Source organism: Myodes glareolus, chromosome 4, assembly GCF_982192425.1.
Source record: "Myodes glareolus chromosome 4, mMyoGla1.1, whole genome shotgun sequence".
Classification (NCBI taxonomy): Eukaryota; Metazoa; Chordata; class Mammalia; order Rodentia; family Cricetidae; genus Myodes; species Myodes glareolus.
The window spans coordinates 98,736,791-98,747,469 of NC_142029.1; positions in this window are offsets into that span (position 1 = coordinate 98,736,791).

Consider the following 10,679-nt stretch of genomic DNA (forward strand, 5'->3'; position numbering starts at 1 on the left):
ATGTCTTCTGAGACTGGGGTCTAGGCAATGTTGAGTCCCTAGGCTAGCCCATGTCCTTGAATCCTTGAGGTGGAAGAGATATTCCCACTTAACATCTACAGACCACTACTCTGAGAAACTTCCTTCTGCAGTCCCAAAGCTGAGGAAAGGATGGAGCAACTCCCACAATCCATTCCCACCGTACTTGCTCGGCTGCCCTGTTTGTCCTTGGTAAGAAGGTGATTTCTGCTAGGAAGTTAAAACTGTACATCCGATCAGAAAGGGAAAAAAAGAATATCTGAACTTTAAAGAATAAACTGAACAGGGGAGATGTTCAAAGGAAGCTATCTAAAGAGAACACATTTCATCTGGAGAACTCGACCAGAACTAGAATAGAACACAAGAGTGAAGGCAGAGAGGAAAGGGAAGAAAACTGAATTGAAAAGGGGAAGATTAGCATGCTGACAAGTATAGTACAACACGTGTCGGTTCATTCCAGATCAGCTCAAGAGAGGCGTGTTGTAGCAACCGGCAGAGAGGAACGAGGCCAGTCAGATCTTCTCCTCTTGACATATGGCTGAGCATTGGATTCAGGAAGATGGCAATCCCTGCCTCTCTAGCAGAGAGGCCAAGCTGGATACTCAAGAGCGGCGTCAACCTCAGCTTCCAATCAGCACATGACTTGGGGACACAAGCCAATCCCCGTGAATAGTTGTCCCTGGTTCATTGTGCTATGCTCACTGGGTATGAGAATGTCTGTCATCTAATTTCACCTCATGGAAAAGTTCACTTTTGAAAATATGTAATTCTGCTCTGACCAGCTATTCCAAGGAAAACACACTAGCTACCCACTCTTACATGCCCCCAGTCCCCCAGAGGACATACAAAAAAGCAACCAGTGGCAGCCTAGGTTCCCTCTTTACACCTATGAGCAATCACGCTAAAAGCAGCAGTTTGTGTTTATCATCTTTGGAGCTCTTTGAGGGCTCCCAAAATTCCAAAGTAGAATTTGGGGCAGGACAGTGGTTAAGGCAGCTCCTTAGAAGGAAGAGGAGATGATATAAACCAAAGGAATTTACGCAAAACAAATTCGAAATGTTTGCTGTTTATACGATTTGAGAACTGTATTAGTTATCTCATCATATAAAAACCCATCCCAGAATGACGCAGTGGCTTAAAACAACAAGAGTCACTGATTTGAGCAAAGCTTGGTGGGAACACCAAATATGAGGTCCAGTGGAACTCTCAAGATGGCCCACACACCTGTCTGTTAGCTGGTTGTTAGGCAGACCTGTTGGTGAAAGTTCATGTCTCACCCTCACGCTGACTTCTCTATAAGAAGCCTGGGCTTCTTCACAGCTTGGTGGCTCAGTTCCAAGAGCCAGTGTCCCAGCAGAAACAAGTAGAAATATCTCATCCTGGAAAGCACAGCCTCATGCCTGGAGATGTGGGCTACCTCTGCCGTTCCATGAGGTGAGGTCTGCGCCACAATCTGCGTTGAGCTTGTGGGATGGAGGGAGCATTGCAGCCATTTTTGGAATGGTGCAGTTTGCTGTGAAAACAGTCTTCAAAATAAAAGCAAAGAGTGGATTCTAGAAGAAATCTCGGGGAAAAAATGATATTATGGAAATTGCCTCATGCAATTATGGAAGCTGAGAAGTCTAACAATATGCTGTCTAAAAGCTGGAGAACCAGAGAGGCTGATAGTGGGATTCAGTGTGAGTCCAAAAGCCCAAAAGCAGGTGTGGGTTATGGGACCTGAAGACCTGACAGCTTAGAATCCCAGGGTCTGAAGGGCAGGAGGGGGGTGTCCAGCTCGAGAAGAAAGCAATTCACCCTTTTGCTTCTGTCTTGATCTCAACAGGTCAAGTGATGCCCACTCACAACGGCAGGCAAACGCTCACTCAGTCTTATGCTCCAGTGCTAACTTCTTCAGGACATACCTTCATAGCACACTGCAAAGTGATCTTCTACCCATCATCAGGGTACCCTTTATTCCAATAGAGCTGACACCTAAAGTTACCCATCACAAAAGGGTTTGGCATTCAGTATCTGGGTCTAAGATTGTTCTCATTTTAATTCAAGCTGCTACCTCCTTAGGTCCAGGGATGTACCCTTGACACTTTCAAAAGACTAGTTAAATTGAGAAGCTAATACAATAAACAAGTATTACCTTGTTTTCTCTAAATACAACATAGACCCAGTGTGTGTGTTTCGGAAGAACTCAGTGCCAAGCCTGTTGGAGTATGCCTTTAATTCCAGCACTTGGGAGGCAGAGACGGGTAGATTTCTCTCAGTTGGAATCCAGTCGGGGATAAACAGTGACATCTTCTCAGGAAAGAAGAAAGGGAGGGAGGGAGGGAGGGAGGGAGGGAGGGAGGGAGGGAGGGAGGGAGGGAGGGAGGAGGGAAGGGAGGAAGGGAGAGAGGGAGGGAGGGAGGAAGGATTAAAGGGAGAAGGTGGGAGTAACTGAATGTGAAGGGAATTGGCTATCCAATATCTATTCTTAAGGTACTGGATGCATGTCGTTGGAGAGAAGTTTTGCCAGCTTCTCAAATTCTCAAGTTATAGCACTTGTCCTTCTGACTGAAATACAAACAAGAACTCTGTCTGCATACCCCCTGCTTGGCTTCCTTCTCTCCCACTCCACTTGTCGCTTGGGCTGTGGCCTCTTGTTTCTACAGACCCTAGTGGCTATCCTACCAATTCACCTTTGCCACTTCAAAAATAACTTCCTGACAACTTTTTTTTTACATTAAAACTCAAAGGTGATTATGATTCGTTTCTCAGGGCATCCAGAATTGTGCTTCTTAGCTGCAGTTACCCCTAAATGTCTGCCTAGTTAGGTGGTGCTAACTGAGTCAGGCAAGACACGCCTGAACTACACTGTACTATGCCATCCGAATGAGCCCAGAGCCCAGGAGGAGGGTCTACCAGAACCGCATCCCTTTCAGGGGCAGCTTCCCATTACTTCACTGTTCTTTTGCCATCTTGGGCACATATGATGAGAGTTGCACACACTGATGCAGTGAACAGTGTCATGAACCTCACATGTGTCCAACAGGTATGACCAGGTATACAAAGAATTCTTGTATGTTTAACCTAAAAACACAGATCTTAAACATGTACTTGCCTCACTGCAATAGAAACCAATTCCTGGAATTAAACAAACTAATTCATTCCTTGTCTGACACAAAAAGGAACAAGGCATCTCTAACTTAGGTTTTCTGTTTGAAAACCAGATAGCTAGTATCCAGGAGCACACTGGCTCTCCTCTTTTTTTTCTTGGTGTTACAAGCAGCTCTGAACACCCTCAAAGGAGACACATGCCATGTATTCATGGCTTCATTTTGAGGCACAAAAGGAAGAGTTGCTGCTCTGTGTGATGTTTTCCCCCACAGAACTCAGGATCCAAGTGGCAGCCTTCTTTGTGGACCCTGTGGACTGTCCCCGAGAACATACCACCATCACTCTTCAGTGATTCCTCCCCTTGCCAAAAGATGAATTGTGGAGCGTGTGGTTCTTGGCTTCTCGCCACAACTCTAGGACACCTGGGTATACCTGTGCCTGTCTGGAGATAAAGGATTCGGTGGCAAGGCACTGGCACAGATAGGCTGAAATGGTCCCTACTTACATACCCTATTAGGTAGAAGTCTAAAAGACAGCTAAAAATCTGCTCTCTACTGGATTGCTCAAGCCGTCGCCGCAACAACTTAGAGGTTTGGATCACTCCTTTGCATTTAAGTTATTATTCTTCCAACTGTAGAAAGGACAGAAGAAGATAATAGGAGCTGGAATCTGAAGGATAGGACTTGAAGCATTGTTATAATCTATCTCTTTTATAGGATCCCCAATAACCCAATTTCATTCCCCAGTGATATCAGAGAGGTGGCAAATGGAATCTGGACTTTTCCCCCAAAGGATTGCATGGCTATGGATTCTAAAACAGCATAGAAGTGTTCCCAGAAGCACACAGGGTCATGGACTCAAGAATCTGGTACCTGAAAATCAGCAAAAGGTTGCTAGAAGCCAAGGATCAGAAAGGTATACAAAATCATCAGGTCATGGTTAGTGCCAGCAATAGGAAGAGCAAGAACATGAGCTCAGGAAGCATCCGTGGAAATAACTTCCCAGTGGCCAAGTAGACCCTGAACACAAACTTCCAATCACACAGTGCCAAGAATCGAGGCAGACACAATAGAGACAAGCCACTCAGCACCCAGACAGACTGTTGAGTCTGACTATGTGAGCAACTTTATGTGTATCTGTCAATACGAGACCACGGAAAGATCGTGACCTGGTCATTTTTATTACTATAACAGAATATTCTAATAAGGATAATATGCTTGCTTTCTATTTTTCATTATCATTATTGCGGAGGGGTGCATATGTGTGGTGTATGTGAGTTTGAGCACATATGTCACAATGTATGTGTGAAAATTAGAGGACAACCTTCAAGCGTTCACTCTCTCCCAGCATCATGGGATCTAGAAACTAAACTCAGATCATCAGCTTGTGGGCCAGCACTTTTTACACACTGCTCAGTCTCACCTGTTCTGGTCGCTTTCCTCGTGGAAAATAAAAATAAAGAGGTTTGGGAGCTGGAGCGATGACTCAGTAGTTGACAGCACTTAATGCTCTTCTAGAAGACCGAACTTCAACTCCCAGAACCCAGGTCAGATGGCTCACAGACAGCTGTGACCCCAGTTCCAGGGGAGCGGATGCTCTTCTAACATCTTCCGACACTGGTGTACATGTGGTGTACACACACATGCACACAAATAAAAGTAAACGTCTGAAAATGAGGTTTGTTTAGCTCTGATTTAGAGATAAAAATCTAAGACCCGGTGGCTTGTGTGTGTGTGTGTGTGTGTGTGTATGTGTGTGAAGGTTTGCAGGATCTAACTGTGGCTAGCTAGTGTCACTGCAGAAGTGAAAGGTTACGTTGCAAGACAAGAAGCCACAGGACAAGTCGAAGTCTGAATTCATTCTCGCAACTCAGTATCACAGAAGCCCAGACAAGAACTACCTTTGTCCCTTCCAGGGTCAACTCACTCAATGATCTAGTTCCTCTCACTATGTGTGACCTTAAAAGCCCCACCACCTCTTTGCCCGGCAAAGACCAAGCTTTAACATGTAATCCATTCAAGGACAAGCCACAGCCATACCACAGTGGCCAAGTTCACACAGCCATAGACCTGCAAGAAGGTGGCAGTATAGGTGGGTGAGGTCTGAGCTCAGTCTTCAGTAAAGATAGAAAGGAAACAAAGAGACTCTGTGGAGTAAGTTGTGGGTCTATGGCCTGTTGAGGGCAAGATCCATTATGGCGAGCATCCCTGCTGCCCATCTCAGAGTGAACATTCGGGAAGCATCCGTGGCAAGTGAATATGTAAATGTGATAATAAATTGACATGTCAGGCTGGAGAGATGGCTCAGAGGTTAAGAGCACCGACTGCTCTTCCAAAGGTCTTGAGTTCAATTTCCAGCAACCACATGGTGGCTCACAGCCATCTATAATGAGATCTGGTGCCCTCTTCTGGCATGCAAGCATACATGGAAGGAATGTGGTATACATAATAAATAAATAAATCTTAGAAATAAATAAATAAATAAATAAATAAATAAATAAATAAATTGACATGTCTAGACAGTTTATAACACAAAGATGCTTTCATGTTAGGGAAAGAGAGGCTGAGCATTGTGGTGCATGCCTCTAACCCCAGCACTTGGGAGACAAAGGCTGGCGAATCTCTGTGAGTTCGAGGCCAGCCTGGTCTATAGAGTGAGTTCCAGGACAGCCAAGGCTACACAGAGGAACCCTGTCTTGGAAAACAAAAACAAAAACAAACAAACAAAGAAAAAAGGATGTGCTGAGGAAAGGAGGAGACTGGGCAATTGGGGAAGGTGAGGCCTAGAAGTAGGAAAAGAAGAGTAACGAGAATGAGGGCTAAGGACTGGGCCAATAGAAGGTGGTAAACAAGGTCTGGTCTATGGAAGGGCAGAGAAGGAAGCATCACTTTTGATTCCAATGAAACCAAAGGCACAGAAGCTGGGAGTCAAAGAGGCCCCTACAATGGTGTGAGGAGGAGGCTGTGATCGTGCTGTGGACCCACAGATGGACAGGCTGGGGATGGGGGAGAGGACAGGCCCTGAAGCCACAGCTGGAGAGTTTGCGGGGGTCTATTTTTGGCACCCATTCGACCCCAGACCTCTCATTCCCGGACCCCTTCACGCTTAGCTCTCCACTCCACACAAAAAGGGCCTTGTGTGGGAGTGCCAGTAGAGGCAATGCATCTTTATATCATTGCCTCCCCTCCCCAGAGCCTTGGCATGAACAGCACTCCACCAGGTGCGGGAGACAGGAAGGGAGGGGCTAGGCACCAGACAGGAGCCAGAGGGCAGAGGGAAGCACCAGCCTCGCCCGCCCCCCACCCCTGCTGCCTTCTCACCAACCCTCCCCTCAGATTCCTCCTGCTTGCTCGTTCGTCTCCCTCCCTGTTCCACTTCCATGGCCCTTTTACCAGAAGCCCCACTTCTCAGTTTCTTCCTTCTCCCCCTCTGTCCTCCTCTTGTTGGGCTGCAGAGTCAGGGGAACCTAGAGACAGAGCCCAATTTACTCTTGGCAAGCATCCAGGACAAAACATACCACAGCAACAAGTTTCCATGGTGCTTGGACACAGGCAAATGAGGTCTAGGGAGAGATTTCTGGCCTCGGACTTGAAAGCCCTGAGTCCCGTCACTCCATCAGTGATGGATCCTTAAATTAGACATTTAGACTCCCAAAGCCACGCTGGGGATTCTGTCCGTGATCAATCATGCAATCACCACCATCAGGATTTCGCGATGCCCACTCAGCAGCTTGCACACCAAGAGCACACACAGTGCCTGTGCTATCCCACCCCCTCCACGTGGCCCTGCCTTCGCACAACCAGCAGTTAATAGCAATAGGGTTGCTCGGAAGAATGGTGGAAACTCATACCTTAACAGAAGGCCAGTCCAATGTCAGAGCTCAAGGATGGCTATGCTCACAAAGTACACCAGATTCCGAGGAGGAAGGAGACAGTGTGGCCTCTGAATGCCTCGTGGAATGTAGCTGTTGTGGCTCCAATCGGAAGTAAGAGGCTAGTGCTGAACCCCTACAGCCAATGTCTAGTCTAGGTAATTAGAAACAAGGCACGAAAGGAGAGTGCAAACTTGTCCACGTAGGAAACAGTTTGCTGGGTCCACGAAAGTTTAGCTGTAGAGACATTTGTGTGCATAAGGAGTGTTCCTGGGGTGGGATGAAGTGAAAGGTAAATCATGGTACAATATATCTGGAAAGGGGAAAGAATTTTATCCAGAGCCCCAACTCCTGAGAGATCAGAAGGTAGGTACATGCATAGAGAGGGAGAGGCAGAAACACAAAGACTGGGAGAGAGGGAGAGAGAGAGAGAGAGAGAGAGAGAGAGAGAGAGAGAGAGGAGAGAGGAGAGAGGAGAGAGAGAGACTGAGAGAGACAGAGACACACAGAGAGAAACACAAAGGGAGAAAGATAGAGAGACTCAATCCCTTTCTAGGAAACCAAGTTAGAAAAGAAAAAGCCTGTGGACTTGGGGGCAGGCACAGCTGCCTGGTCAGGGATTGAGAGGAGGCCATTTGAGGCTCTGAAAAGAGAGTTTCATGGGAAACCCAGCACAATGAGCTGATAGAAGAAGGAATGTGGAGAAGAGAGGACAGAGGGGCAGGCTGCCACGAGCGCTGCTTGCCTGGCAACTTCCCAAGGTTAATCGAGGGGCACCAAGCAGACTCTTCAACATTCCAACACCAGGGAGGCGGGTTGAGCGGTTGCTGTGGGGAAAAGGGACCTTCCTCTGCCCTAGGCTGATGCTCCTTCTGGAAGCTCTTTGACGCATGAGCCCTACAAAACTCATGGTGGGTTTCCGGGGGAGGCATCCATTCACCATCCAAGCAGATAGTCCTTTGCTGGCAGACAGAAGGGACATCGGGACCTAGTTCAACGGTTCTTGGACCCGGAAATGACAGCAGGTAGAAAACCTCTGTACACAGCATGCTATGAAGCCAACCCCCACTACATAAGTGATGGGCATTTTTAAAAGAACGTGAAGTGAAAAGGAAGCGGAGAGGAAGCAATCTCAGAGGCCGGGGAACGAGGTGTCTACTCTGTAGAAGAAAATGGCGACGCTCTCGGGGCTTGTTTTCTAGGATGAAGGGTGGACACAAGCAGAAATACCAGGACCCTTTTCTCTATGGTGTTTATACAACCCAAAGCCCACATCTCCACATGAACACGCGAAGCAATGAGCTGCACAAACACTCGTTCAGAGGCCATACATGGGTGTGCCAGAGCACACGGATGGAAGCTCACATGTTCATGCAGGACACTCTGCACATAGACCGGTACCCAGAATCCCTTTATGTCACGACAGGTATGTAACCTACAAAGTTTATTCCCTCTACAGCCACTCTGTGGGCAGGTGTGGCACTCCCTCGGGTGCTGTGGGACTCAGACACACTGAACCATATATAGTTCAGGTGTACATGAGTTGCCTGTGGTCTGCCACAACAGAACTCTCAGAATGGGCTTCCCTAGAACATGGGTATTCTTTCTTTCTCGTCTGCCTGTACCCCGTCCTAAGGTCACTTGCCCATACAATGTAAACCTTGTTCATGCTCGCATAGTACCCAACATCAAGGTTGACCTGTACAAATTCTTCTCAATTCTGGTTTGTAAGGTACCCCGCTCCACCAGCCATAGCTGCTAAGGAAGAGCCACCAGTAGGTGGCGCCATCAGGAGCCTCTTGGACCAGGAGTGGGATTAATGAGGACAGATTACATTTCTAGAAGGAAACCTGGTCATGCCAGTGGGTGAAAAACCCTCTTTACTGTGCCAGAACCAAGCCTGGAGATGAATTTGTCAGGCATTCATGCCAATGATGACCACTCCCAGGAGGAAAAAAGAGAGCACAAGAAACAAAAGAGAGCACAAGAAATATCCCAGAAGGAGGGCTGGGTAGAGCCATTGTTGTGTGAGCTGTTGGAATTGGACACGTGTGCACAGGGGGTAGGTCTTCACCAACACTTGAGTGCTGCACTGTGAGGCCAGGCAGTTACTTGCGTGCCCGTGGATGTGGGTAAAGTAGGTGTGTAAAAGCTGAGGATGGAGCGGGTAGCGTGCACACGGTTCCGCAGTTACTGCTGTGTAAGACGAAACCAAGGAAGCTAGAACTCCCAGAGCCACGCCGTCAGCATTGCGCAGGCCACAGTTGTTAGCCTCCTCCCATAGATACCCCACCCCACACCCTCGAGCTATACACACACACACACACACACACGATCACAACACCCACGCAGACAGGTGCTGAGCTGCCACATACAGACCTGCTCGCCCACACATTTTCACACATATACACAGGCCCAGAGAGAACCTCAGGAATACATATAATTGCCATAAAGATCCACACTGCTCTGTGTGCGCACACACAGGTGGGCACTCTCACACGTTCCGTGCTGTATCTGTAAATTCCCATGCCCTTACACCCCGCGAGAAACGGAAAGGGAAGAGGCTTGTCTATTTCGCATAGCATCCTAGTTTCTGAGCCTCTGGGGACACGCGATAGGTGTATAGTCAGTGAGCCTCCTGGACTCAGGGAAGATGGACGGGAGGACAGAACGGGTCAGTCTCCTACGTACCCCACCCCCACGTTGGAGGTATATACATTTGTACACAAGCCACAAATGTGTATACCTCCTATGGTTGTGGTGAGCCACAGGGCACCCAGACTCATGCCTGGCACATGATAGGCTCCCCACAGAGGTGGGAACACCTCCTATTCCATCGTTATATCCATCGTTAGCTTCTGGAGCAGCAGGGGAAGAGTCTGTACAAAGCACACTAAATAATTTGGTGACACAGCATATTATGTTTCAGGCTTGTAAGCCAGGAAACCCGGCTTCCAACGCCAACCTTGCTAACCCCTGCGAACCAGGAAAACTGCCTTCCCCATCTGAGCCTCAGTTTCCCCTTTAAGGATTATGATAGTCACAATAATAGCACTTACTCAAATTGAGTGTTCCACATGCTAGGCTGTGTCATAAATACTTCATGAAAAATCACTCTCTGAATCCTCATGGCATTCAGTGGAATGATCTCTTATTCTCTTCACTTTACAGAAGAAATGTGAGCACCTGACTATGTGGTCAGGTACGTGGTTGGAGATGAGCCCACACAACCATCGACAGAATTCGTGTTCTTAGTAATGACCCGGCACTACCTCCTTAGTGGCCTGCCATGTGCGTCAGATGACATCATGGGTATAGAAGTTCTTTGAAGACTGCAAAACATTATACAAATGTGAAGATGATTTTGCTATTTATCTTAGCCTGGCTCACGGATGAGTAACTGCATAAAGAGTGAGAACCACACAGAATCCAGGAAGCAAGATGGGGAGGAGTGCCATCTGTGACTGGCATATCGTACAGAGAAGAGAGAAATGGATAGAGGATGGGCCGAAAGGGGCCCATGAATCCTTGCGTGGCTTCTGCCTTCATAGTCTGCCTAGAACCATTGGGAGGTCAAAATATTTCTCTATTAAGAAGAAAAAATTCAAGTCACCCTAAAATCCTCCCCTTAATTATAACTATTTCTATGAGGCACCTCCTACCACCACTTTTTAACAAAATTACCTAGACCACAATAGTT